The sequence below is a fragment of the Theropithecus gelada genome, chromosome 12 (assembly GCF_003255815.1).
Source record: "Theropithecus gelada isolate Dixy chromosome 12, Tgel_1.0, whole genome shotgun sequence".
Classification (NCBI taxonomy): Eukaryota; Metazoa; Chordata; class Mammalia; order Primates; family Cercopithecidae; genus Theropithecus; species Theropithecus gelada.
Genome location: NC_037680.1, coordinates 56210505 through 56223835, shown reverse-complemented (window position 1 = coordinate 56223835; position 13331 = coordinate 56210505). Strand labels below are relative to the sequence as shown.

The following is a 13331-nucleotide window of genomic DNA, read 5'->3' as shown; positions in this document are numbered from 1 at the left end:
TTTTTTTTTTCAAAGCAACTTGATCCAGTAAGTTTTGGCATCTTAAGTGGAAATGTTCATACAGTTTTGCTGGATCTTCACTATGGCAGTAAAATGCAATACAGCACTGTGGTTAAAAGTGCAGAACGGAGTCAGTCAGCCTGCTAACTATTTACTAGCTATGTGAATTGGAGAAAGCTCCTGTTGCCTTAGAAAACAAGGATACCTACCTCATAAAGTTATGTGAGAGTTAAATTAGTGTATAAAATTTGCAGCACAGTGCCTGGCACTTTGTAAATACATAGTAACTATTATCTATCATCATTATTATCATAATTATTACTACTGATATTGCCTGGAAAAGGAAGTCCATACAGTCCAGGCATTTTTAGTTCAGGATTCATGTGCAACTTCTCTGTTTCCCATTTCATAACTATTACAAATATTTTTACATATCTTTAACTGCCTGAAAATAAAAAAATTAATAGACTGTAAGAGAAATTTTATATTTACAGAAAAATTGAGCAGAAAGTATAGAGAGTTCTTCTGTACTCCCTCTTTTCCCCTCATTTTCCCTTATTGTTAGCAACTTGCATTGGTATGATCCGTTTGTTAATAGTTGTTGAACCAATACTGATGCATTATTATTAACTAAAGGCTCTTGTTTGCATTCATGTTCACTCTTTGTGTTGTACAGTCTATGGATTTTGTGAGATACATATTGTCATGTGTATACCATTCCAATATCCTACAGAAGAGTTTCACTGCCCCCAAATTCCTGTGTTCCACCTATTCATCTCTGCCTCCCCATCCACCAGAAACCACTGATCTTTTTATTGTCTCTCTAGTTTTGCCTCTTCCAGAATGTAATATAGTTTGAATCAGAGTGTATAGCCTTCTCAGATGGGTGTTTTTACTTAGTAATACGCATTTAAAGTCCCACTAAGTCTTTTGTGGCTTGACAGCTCATTTCTTTTTATTGCTGAATAATATTATATTGGATTTACCACATTTTATCTATTCACCTTTTGAAGGACATCTAGGTTGCTTTCAAGTTTGGGCAATTCTGAATCAAACTTCTATAATCATTTTTTATGCAGGGTTTTGTATGGTCGTAAATTATCCACTCATTTAAGTAAATATCCAGGAGTGCAATTGCTGGATCCCATGGTAAGACAATGCTTGGCTTTGTAAGAAACTGCCAACTATTTTTCAAAGTGCCTGAGAATGAATGAGAGTTTCTGTTTCTCCACATCCTTACCAGCATATAGTGTGGTCAGTTTTTGAGCCATCCTAACAGAATTTTATTCATAGCTATTCTAATAAGTATGTAGTGGTATCTCTTTGTTGTTTTAATTTGCATCTCCCTAGTGACATGATACGGAGTCTTTCGATATGCCTGTCATCTGCATGTCTTCTTTGGTGAGGTGCCTATGCAGATCATTTTGCTCTTTTTCAAGTGGGCTCTTTTGTTGAGTGTTTAAGAGTTTTTGTATATTTTGGATACAAGTATTTTATCAGATATATGTTTTGCCGGTATTTTCTTCTAATCTCTGGTTTGTCTTTTCATTCTCTTAAAAATATCTTCTCAGAGCCAAAGTTTTAAATTTCAGTAAAGTTTCTTCTATCATTATTTTTCTTTCATGGATTGTGCTTTGGTGTTGCATTTAAAAAGTCATATCCACACCCAAGGTTACCCAGATTTCCCCCCATGTTATCTTCTAGAAGTTTTATAGTTTTGTGATTTACATTTACTTCTATGATCAATTTTGAGTTAATTTTTGTTGAAGGTGTAAGGTCAATGTCTAGATTATTATTAATATTTTTGTATGTGTATGTACAGTTGTTTAATTTTCACTCTGGTAAGTGAATTAACATTATTCTTGGATATATTTATAGGAAGATATTTTAATCACTAAAGACCTAGGAGAATATTGTTTTTCAGCTAACAGTCTCTTCAGCTATGAAGAGAAATATTATTAGAATATAAAATTGTTTTCTCAGTGAAGTATTTTGACATTTGGTCTTTTACTGTATTTTGGGATGATTTGGAAAGACTAGAATGGTATGTGTGATTTGGAGCTGATTGTATTCCTTAATTAAAATGTTTGGTGCTGCTCTTGTTTAAATAGTGGTGCTCTCTTAAAACTTTTTTTGGATCCATCCCATCTTTTGTGTTACTGGTTTGGAAGATTGTTAAAATGAACCTGACTTCCTTTCTTTTCTTTTTTTTTCTTTTCTTTTTTCTTTCTCATTTTCTTTCTTTCTTTTTCATTCTCTTTCTTTCTTTTTAAATCACTGTACTTGGCTAACAAACCTTAACATCTGCTGACATTGTTGATCCTAGGAATAAAAACGTGAGATGATCTCTGGAAATATTTCTAGGCACAGAGCCCAGGCAGTCCATAAAACCCATATATTTCAAATCATGCCAGTTTTGTGAAATATTTTCAGAAATGCAGTTGCCAGTGATTTGGTTACATAGGCCTGTTCAAAGAAAAGATTTTAGGGTTCTTGAGGTGATTTGTAATTTTCATACTCTCAAACTTCATGAAAACCAGAAACCTTTTCTTATCCAAATCTTCCCTTTTAGATTGTCTTGGTATTCTTTTTTGCAATAATGTAGCCACTCACATTATGATGGTTTGCTTAGTGTTAAACCAAATCATCTGAAACAAAAAGTGAATAAAGGATTTATATTTAAAAACAAAATTTTACTTAAGCTACAAATCAGAAATGAGGGCATGTTTTACTTTTAATAAGGAGTTTTCAAATACAGGCCATTATCGCTAAATGTCGTGTGTAATATGGTGGGCTCATGGTGAAGGAATTAATGGACAATTTAATGATTAGCATTTGGATTTTGTTTAGCTGTCCGTTGTAGGATGTATTTTTACCTGTTATCCTACTATATAGTTTCCCACATATCGTTATCTCACACTTGCCCTCTGTTTAAAAGTATTGACATTATAAAAAATAAATAAGGTAGACCCAGCAATTCCGTAGGCATATGTACCTATGTTCCACCAAACACAAGAATGTTCATAGCAGCATCATTTATGACACCCTCAACTGAAAAATACTCAAATATCAATTGATAGTAGACTAGATAAATAAATGATATATTTATAAAATATTCATAAAATGATATATTCATAAAAATACAACACTTTACATAAATTAAAACAAACAGTTTACAGTTATACCCAACAGCACAGACAAAACTCACAAAAGAATACATTCTACATAACTGCATTTATAGGAAGCTTAAAAACAGGCAAACATAACCCATGGCATCAAAAGTCAGGGTAGTGGTTACCCTTGAGGCAGAAAATGATTATAAGGGGGCATGAGATGGAGTCTGGGGTTTTGGTAATCCTGTTGATCTTAATGCTGGCTACATGGGACACGTTCACTTTGTGACAATTCATAGGCTCTATGATGTTTGCTTGTATGCACGTACGTTATGCTTTAACAGCATGCTATAAGAAAGGCAATGTTTACATCAACATTGGCCCCAGTGAAGGCAACATTTAATAGGGAGCAGTTAATAATAGGAAGCTAGGAAATGTGGGGCAGTTCTGGTTGTAAGAGATGTGTGAGGTTTATTTTTTAAAGGTTATTTAACATTAAATTATTATTTACATTTTGCATTTGAGAATTATATTTTTCAAATAAATATTTATATTTATGTAAATATAAAACTCCGATTTCCCACTGCTAGAAATACATAATCATTTCATTAAAATGGTATTTGTGTTGTTATGAAATCAGCTATCAGATATTTGAATTAATAGAAGAGAGATCCTTGCTTAAAAGTCTTTCGTGACTTGTTGCCCACAGGACAGAATTCTGATTTTCTGGGGAAGCGTAGAAGGCCCAATGTGATCTGAACTCTCCCCAAGTCTATTTACCCCTTCTTCCCCAACCCTCCCTATCACACTGTCTCCAAAATACCCAGCTTCTTGCAGCTCCTTGGACATTGGTTTTTCCACACCAACTAGTCTTTGCTCTAGCTACTCCTTCTCCCCTGAATGCCTATCATATTTACGTATTTCTGACTAATGTATTTCTAGTGCTTAATACAGTATCTGGCACTTGATAGAATGTCAGTTAATTGAAGACAGTTTGAAGACTCTATCAGTGTCTTATAGTATACTGTATCACCTTACATTCTTAGATAATTTTGTGTCTCTTTGTTAGGTTTTAAGACACTCAGTGTAGTGTGAATTTCCAGTTTGCCTTTATTCCACTGTAGTATTTAGACCATTCTGGGAACTTAAGTGTGGAATGGACAAAAGCTTTGAAGTTTTGAATTGATACAGAAACCAGGGTCAACTAGATTTGTCTTTGATGTATGCCTTATAAATTTTTAGCTTCAAATTTACCTTTCTTACTGCATTATTTATAGATGCAAAAGCAGTTGGTATTTATTTTTAGTATATGTTTTGTGGGTAGGTGCTAGGCAGTGAGAGAAATCCAGGCAACTTAAATAATTTTTTTTTCTGAATAATTTACAAAGCAAATAAAAAAAGAAAGAATAAAACAAAACCTACCTGTTCATTTTAGTTCCCTTTAGATCTATTGTGTGTATTGTGGAGAAATATCTTGCTGCTGACCTCCTGCTTTAAGGGAGAGTGCTGCATAGTTGAAAGGTGCCTATTGGGAATATTTTCGCTTCTCTGCAGGGCTATCAATAGTGCTCTTTGCTTCATAGAGATGGATGGGGCTGGGGTAAGCGGTGTCTGAGTATTCCAAAAGGAATGAAATCAGTCATCAAGTGAGAGTTAGAATGATGTCTTTTCATTGTTAACAAGCCAGCCTTCTACCTCTATCCCTGAAGAAAACCCATGAGTGCATCAGAGTTCTTCCATGTTTTGTCGTTGTTTTATTTGTGGGTTTATAGAGTTGTATCAAGAAACAGAGCACTATCAGTCTTTGTTAAAATACTCCTTGCCGTCCTGATACCTTTTGAAAAATTTCTTCCTTATCTATTTAAACATCAAACTCCATTCTTGTTTGACAATTCCAAACCCTAAACTCTGTTGTATGTGAGGGTGGGCGCTGAATTTTCGACAGCTGTTTTTCATACTTTGGTAGCTTATTTTTTTATTTTTTATTTTTTATTTATTTTTTATTTTTTGCGATGGAATCTCCCTCTGTTGCCCAGGCTGGAGTGCAGTGGCCAGATCTCAGCTCACTGCAAGCTCTGCCTCCCGGGTTTGCGCCATTCTCCTGCCTCAGCCTCCTGAGTAGTTGGGACTACAGGTGCCCAGCACCACGCCCGGCTAATTTTTTGTATTTTTTAGTAGAGACGGGGTTTCACCGTGTTAGCCAGGATGGTCTCGATCTCCCGACCTCGTGATCCGCCCGTCTTGGCCTCCCAAAGTGCTGGGATTACAGGCTTGAGCCACCGCGCCCGGCCTTTACTTTGGTAGCTTATTTACCTATTCTCTTCTAATTGCAGACTCTCATTTGCTGGCCAGGTGGCTCACAGAGGCGATGTAAAAAGGAGGATAAAAGAGGTATTAAAAAGGATACCCCAAATTTAGTGTCAATAAAACTGCTGAGCTGAGGGAGGGGATGGCATCAGAATACTGACAACGAATCCTGGAATCATGGGAGGACAGAGATGGGGGGGCAATCCTGAGATGGTAAATGGGAAGAAAGTTGGGGTTCGCAGATGGTGGAAGCCATGAGTTAAGGAAGGCAGGAGTCGTTGTCATCAATGATATTTTACTCCCTCACTTCCTTGAAAATGGCATCTTATTTCAGAGACTCAAAGTGAAGCAAGACTTGACAACACTGTAATGAAATTGCAAGGGGTAGAAAGGTCCATTTCCAAATGGCTTGGTGGGTCATCTTGTGGGGACTTCTGCTTTAAAACATCATTATTCCTTAACCGATAAAGCCTAGGCACAGCTCACTAATCTGAGCTTCAAGATAACCTCTCAAGTAATTTGGGAAAGAGGAAATGAGATGCTTTTAAAGCTTGCCTTTAAACTGTTAGAATAGTGGGGGTGGTTATTTTGTTAATCTTTATTCTTTAGAAGGAGAAGAATTGTGTTTTTGTAGTAACACATTTTAAACTATCAAAAAAGAAGTGCTTTGACCACAGCTCAAAACCACCATGTATTTATTTTTATACTAACTTTAGATTGAGTGAATTTAAAATTTATTTTGATATCTGTCAATTGAAAATTAAAAAACAAAACAGGAAATGGTGACTAGATAGCCATTGGGAACTGGACTGGCTTTGCTTTTGTAAATGGGGGATTAGGATTCGTCTGTCCTATAAAGGACACACAGCATTTAGATTAGACATAATCTGATTGTATTGTAATACAAAGGCCATTCAAGTCAGTTCAGTGTTCAGGGTCTGTAAACACCATATGACCACTGATTGGTCCAGGGAAGAGTATTAACAGAAAGATAATAATGAGTTTTAATCCAAATCCCTAAAGCACAACAGCTGTGGCTTCAAATAAATTTTCTTTTGTACGTTAGAAGCAGTGCTGTGTTTCTTACTACATGATAAATTGAACTATCTCTTTGCTTACACAAAGAGTATGCCTATTTAACTTCACTTTTATTTGATTAGGTACTTCCCTTGTCTCAAATTTCTTTAAGAATATGATATACATGTTGCCAAAATGTTTGTTTGTTTTAAAATCAGACTACCCACATAAGAGCAAAGCATTAACCAGGCATCTCCTCGGCAAGCTAGCATATATGGCCACCCTGTTTAAAATTTGCATTTTTAACTTTTAAAAAATTCTCCAATAAAATGATGAAGTCACACTTAAGATATTAGGGAACCATATGCCCTTCCATATGTGTTCAAAATATATGGTGCTTTGGAAATGAAAAAACAAAAACAAAATTAAACAAAACAAACACAGACCTATGTTCACAATGAGTATTTAAAGTGCCAAGTTTATTTAAATATTATTCGCAAATTTTATTTTCTTCTCGTAATTTTGAAATGTATTGCATTAGGAAGCACTTATTCTTTGTATTTTTATGTTTTACTAATGTCATTATTCATATTGCACCAACTGTATAGTGAATGCTATGCTGTTCTGTGTAGGATATTCTAAAACATAAAAAGTACAGAAGAGTCACAATCTGATAAATGTCAAGGATTTACTTTTGTAGTTAACATTTGTTGTCTGACTCTCAAGCACCCTTTCTCCTTCCAAAGTACAGTGCCCCAAATTTTCTGAGCAATTTGGGTAACAGACTTCTCTTCCAGCTCCAAAAGGGCTCTCATTGGTTTGAGCATCAGTGTACCCCATCCCTTTAGCCACAGTGATTTATTTTTATTTTTATTTTTTGAGATGGAGTCTCACTCTGTCGCCCAGGCTGGAGTGCAAAGGCTCGATCTCGGCTCAGTGCAAGCTCCGCCTCCCGGGTTCACGCCATTCTGCTGCCTCAGCCTCCCGAGTAGCTGGGACTACAGGCATCCGCCACTACGCCCCGCTAATTTTTTTGTATTTTTAGTAGAGACGGGGTTTCATCGTGTTAGCCAGGATGGCTCGATCTCCTGACCTCGTGATCTGCCTGTCTTGGCCTCCCAAAGTGCTGGAATTACAGGCGTGAGCCACCGCGCCCGGCCACCACAGTGATATCTTTTTAGTGATGGTCACATGGACCAGACACGCACAACTGGACTAGATACTAGCATTTTAATAGAGCTGCTGTAAAAACAGGCTCTGACTTTCCTGCTGGAAGTAGTTGAACTTGTACCCTTAGGAGGTAGGGGAGACCATCTAAAGATTTTTAAAGGCCGGGCCTGGTGGCTCACGCCTGTAATCCCAACACTTTGGGAGGCCGAGACAGGCGGATCACGAGGTCAGGAGATCGAGACTATCCTGGCTAACACGGTGAAACCCCGTCTGTACTAAAAGTACAAAAAACTAGCCGGGCGTGGTGGCNTTTTTAAAAAGCCTTAGGGTGAATACAACATCTAAGATCTTCATACTAAGATATGAAGATAGTCTTGGTAACACTGTGCAGCTGGATGAAGCTAAACCCTGTCACTGGAATTTTTCATTACACGAACTAGTAAATACCTTTAATTGCTCAAGCCTTTTAAGTTTGAGTTTCAGTTACTTGCAACCAAAAAACTTCTAGCTGAAGCAAGACTTAAAAATAACTGCAAACCATTGTGTTTTCAAATATTTGGAAACCATCATTTTTGAGAAGAAGAATGACATGCTATTTCAATGACTGACAGAGGAAGATCTTAGAGTTGGATGTCGGGTCATGGAGGTAGAGAAGGATGAACAGTAAAATATAAGAAAAATTATCTAAGAATGCCTCTGTACTGAAACAATGGGAACAAATAAAAATTTGCATTAAGGAAAATGTTACTTCATAGTGAACCAAATTTTGACAAAAGGCAAAGGAGGATTTATAAATGAGCTCAGCTTTGTGACCTTGGATAGCCTGGAAAAGAAAAGTAGGTATAAAATTAAACTTGCTATGTTGAGACATAGCAAGCATTTTCATCTTTTTAATCTAGAATTAAAATTCACCTGTTTGTGAAACTTGTGCTGCAGCTTTGTAATATGGCATAGCAGTTCTATGTGGTATTTTATGGTAACTGAAGAATTTGATATGCAGGGATAAGACCAGGCAGAAGAGTAGGTCTCACTTTATCACCTCAACTACCTAATCTCACTCATGGAACCAAGGTTAGTGAATTGGGATATTTCTTTGGCTAGAACTTTATGACCAGTGCAAAGTTACCTTTGATTCAGCATGAATTTTGAGCTCTTGAACACTTGCTGTTTTTCTCCCCTCCCAAAAGAAGAGAACCCATCTTTAGATGAAAATTTCCAAACAAAACCTTAAACCTGCTTTGTATCCATCACAACATTCAAAGTAATATAATAACTAATAGAACTTTGACATCTTTATAGCTGTTTTTACAGAAAATTTCTATAAAAAGTCCAGGACTGGTATGCCTTATATGTAATGGATGGCTTACTCCCATAAGCATAGAGTTCCTATTATTATGTGTTTATTTTTGTGTGCAAAGAATAATTCTTTAGAATGGAAAAAGGTATTCCAATGACTTCACTTTTTAAGGCTTAATGATCTGGGCTCTTTGGACTTTCCCTTAAGGGGGAGATGTGTAGGTTTGCTACCTCTGTACCCAAGTGGTAATCACATGCCAGCCTCAGTTACAAATTAAAATTCAAAAGTCTAGGGGAAGGGCCTTACGTTCATGATGTGGAGATGACATTCACAGTGCAAATGTCCTCCACAATTTAGGAGTGGCACTTTCTGTGAGTGCAGGATTCCATCAGACTCTGTTGACCACCAAGGTCTATGTTGCTGCTGTTGCTGCTGATAATTAAGAATATGTTGAATCAGATAGAATATTATAATTTTCATCATTATTACCATCATTAAATGATAGTATTTATTTTTGAATGCTAAGTGCTTTAGAAAAAGCAGTGTGTTTTACACGTTAGTATATTGCCTTTTATAACAGCTAGTTTTGGGTGAAGTGATACATTAAGCTCCACTAATTTAAGAAACTAAATAGTGAAATGACCTTGCACTTAGAAAATGTATGGTTAAGAGCATGACAGGCAATCTTCCTCTAAGGGAAGGCTAAGACAAAGAAGGACAAAAGCCTGTGCTCAGTGGACTCTTATTTAACTTATTGCCTTAATAAAATTTGTATTTTAGGAACCTATTGTGTAGGACATTTTTTTCTTGGAGAAACAAGAATATTTTAAATAAGAATTCTGTTGGCTTCTTTGAAGGTGATCATTTTCTTCAAAAAGAGGAACATAATGTGTTTCTTGCTGTTACTTTTTTACAGAAAACCTTGCACTATGCAGCAGAACATAGTGAAATTTAAGCATATGCTATTGCTAATGAATTATCTCAGCTTTGTCTCTTTGGACACTATAGAAGTACTTTTTTTTTTCTTGCATCCTATTTTTGTCACTGCAGTCAGATTAATGAATTATGAACTATATGATTTCATTAGGATGGTCAGAATTAAGAGATGATGTTTTCCTTGGGGGCTTCTGTTTGGATATATCATTAATCATATTCTGCAATCTATAGTCAAGGCAGAACTGAGAATGCTAGTTTATCTGACATGTACTAAGGTGGGAAACAGGTTGTCATTTAGCCTATCTTGGGTAAAGCATGTCTTGGTAAATGGCTAGATAAGGAATGACATCTTAAAATTGCTTCTTATTTAGATCTCTGTCATAGGCCTGAAGACTCTCCTGGGAAACTGTGAAGTGTCCTCAGCAAAAGTAAAAGTCATTACTCAAGAGTATTGTTTTTAGTTTTATTTATGGCTTTTAAACCAAGGGGTGTGGTATAAAATGCAAAAGAACCAAACTGTCATTTGGAGGCTTTATTAATTTTCTCTGCAGCTCCTACCTTGTTCTCAACCTCCTGAACTCCCCACTGCATCCTTTGTTGGAGGGAATACAAATGTCTGAGAGGATATTTTTAATGGGTAATATGAGCATTTCTGATATTAAATGGCTTTAAAGAAATTCACTCACAAGGATCTTTTTAATTGCCCCAAATGACTCCATTTATGATGACTACTTAAGAAGTGATATAGATAGTTGGAAAAAGAGGAGGACATGGCAATGTGAGAGAGAATGCCCTGTGCCCTGACACTTGAGAGTTTTTATCCACTGGTCAACTGCAGGAAGATTCGAGGACTACCTGTAAAGATTAGCAGTTTTTCTTTAATAGGTACTTCGAGTCGGAAAAAGAAAAAAGTATTCATTGAAAACTTTTGTTAAAAGTTCCATTCAAATTTTATTAGTTTTGATAAGTTGCTCTGAAGTGCACAAATAGGAAATTATGCCATTATTTCTAGAATAGGAATATAAAAAATAAATGTGGCATAGTAAGTGTAGACTTATCAATAGCTAATAATATCATTAAGGTTTTAATGTCTTAGCTAGAACTTCCATTTACAAAACTCGTTTTTCCGACCTAGAATATTTACAAGAAAAAGCAAACATCCACTATTTATCTTCTCTTGTAAAACCCTGTAAATTCATTACTATAAGGACATTCCTTATAGTAAGTAAGGAAATAAAAAATACAATACTAGCCTTTTAAGAAAATAATCAAAGAAGTAAGTTTCATGTCAAAATTATGCTTGGCAGACAAATGCATATTTATAGAAAAATTCATCACTCTAAGAGATTTTATTATTTAAAAATATAATTTAAAAATGAGTGAAACATTAAATTCTAGACAATTGGGAGGAAAAAAAAAATCCTGAAACAAAGTAATATCAATAAACAGAACTTAGGCAGATAAGAGTATGTTAAGAGTAAAGATAAAACACAGAATTTAATGTTAGAAGATGGAAAAATGATAGAACTGATTAAGCCTGGTTTAAAATCAAACAATGAAATAAACGTTTGGTAAACTGAATTTTAAAAAGAGAAGGAGAAGGAGAAAATACAAATCAACAAATTTAGAAATGAGAAAAGGGCTATAGTCTGAGTCAGAGAAGATTACAAAGTATGCAAATACCTATGTAACTTTATGCAAATATACTTAAAAATTGAGTAATGAAATCTTCTGCATGTTATTCCACATTAACAAAACGAAAGGCACATAGTAAACTGGAAAAGAGGTTTTTAAGTAGCTATTATAGAAAATTACCAAACTTTTATTTTAAAAAGTTCTTACCACTTAAGAAAACACATCAATGAAAAAAAATATGAGCAATATAAAAATGTATGTATATATACACACACATACACACACATATTCACATATACATGTACATACATATACTTTCTAAGGGTGTTTGAAAAGTCTGGAAGCATAAGATAAACTTATTTTCGACAGTGTGCTAGTAACATCTTTAAAAATTGTGCTATAATTTCCATCTATCTCCAGATACTTTGTTAGGGGAAGTACCTGGTGCAATATGTCTAACTGTTAATTTGAAAAATGTATAATATAATCATATACTACAGTGTATCCAGGAAATCTGTAAAGCAAGACAAAAATAGTGTAATAATAGAATTTGACAACATGGCTACTGTTGACTAAAATGTACCTTTTCCCCATCTTCCCGGAAAGGAGAGGCCTAAAGACCTTTGACGTGTCCTTGAGGTTTGGACACCATCATCTCAACAATGACTACGACAGACTGAAAGCCATAAGGCCATCCTCAAGTTTCTGAGGGCCTGAGCACCTCACAGTGTTCTACCCACCTTTTCAAGGGGAAAAGCAAAGAGTGTCTCTATTTATCCTCTGGGAGAGCATTGAATTAGGTTGGCCAAGAAGGAATGCAGTTTCAAGGCTTGGAAGGGGCGGAGAGGTCTCACCCAGAGTTACAGGTTATGAAGCACAGTGGCAGGTCCACTCTGAGTCCTGTGGGGCATCCCAGGAAGTGCTAAGGCCTGTGGGTGACAGGTGGATGATGTGGTGGAGGGGGAGGTGATGTCATGAGGGAGGCCACTGTGTTCCAGGCACTTAAAGATTCCAAGGTCTGCACTGCCTTGGAAGTAGAGCCCCCCACCTGTCCTTGGGGTTTGAACACCAGCATCTCAATGGTGACCACAACACATTGAAAGCCATAAGTCCCTTCTCAAGTTTGCTGAATTTCCTGGTGCTCTCACAGGGCCAGAGCAGGAAAGGGTATGAAATACCGAATAACACTGTTAGCAAATGGATACTTGGAGTCATACTTTATTTGATTTAGAAAAATAAAACAAGGTGACATTAAGTTCTATTTTGTGGAGTAAATTTTGTGTGTGTGTATTTATAAACATGCACATATTTATGCGTATCTATCTATGAGGTATTGGCAAAAACACCAGAATAATAGCTGAATTCCAAAAGGAAAACCTACCTTAGTTACTTTCTACCCAGTGAAGAGGCCATTGGAACTGGCATTCTGGGGAAGAGCAGCTCCCCTGGACTACTTTGATGTTTTTCCAGGTTTATCTTGTGGTTTATAAAATCTGATGAGCATTAGGGTCAGTACTGAGGATGAGAACCTTTCTATTCTTTCCATTGAGTAGACAGACAGTGAGTCACTTGTGTGATGTGTTTCCTCCTAGTCAGCTCTGGATAGTGAGGCCGAGTGGAGTGACCAGAAGTGTGTTGTGGGAATCAAAAATGAAGTTCTAGTCCAGCATAGCATGTCAGTGCTTCATGGTACTTAGTTTGAAAGCTGAACTGTTTCTAGCAATGTTGTATTTTATGTTTATGTGTAATATTAACACTCTAGCAAGGGATTAATCATGATTGTTCAGAAATTATCTGTTAAACCTTAATTTAAAATAAAATGATATTTGAGAGACATCAATTGTAGCACTGATTTA

The 13331-nt window shown here is 36.0% G+C and overlaps 1 protein-coding gene across 6 annotated transcripts in view; it reads left to right on the top strand.

The window, feature by feature from the left end:
* Positions 1-13331, top strand: part of ZNF385B (zinc finger protein 385B) — a 422701-nt gene that overhangs the window by 34882 nt on the left and 374488 nt on the right. Inside the window, exon 2 of one of the 6 annotated variants that reach the window (XM_025404503.1) lies at positions 10392-10477. The exons of the other annotated variants lie outside the window; for them this stretch is intronic. The gene's annotated coding sequence lies outside the window, so the exon portion shown is untranslated. The remainder of the gene's footprint in view (positions 1-10391; positions 10478-13331) is intronic. 6 annotated transcript variants of the gene reach the window in all.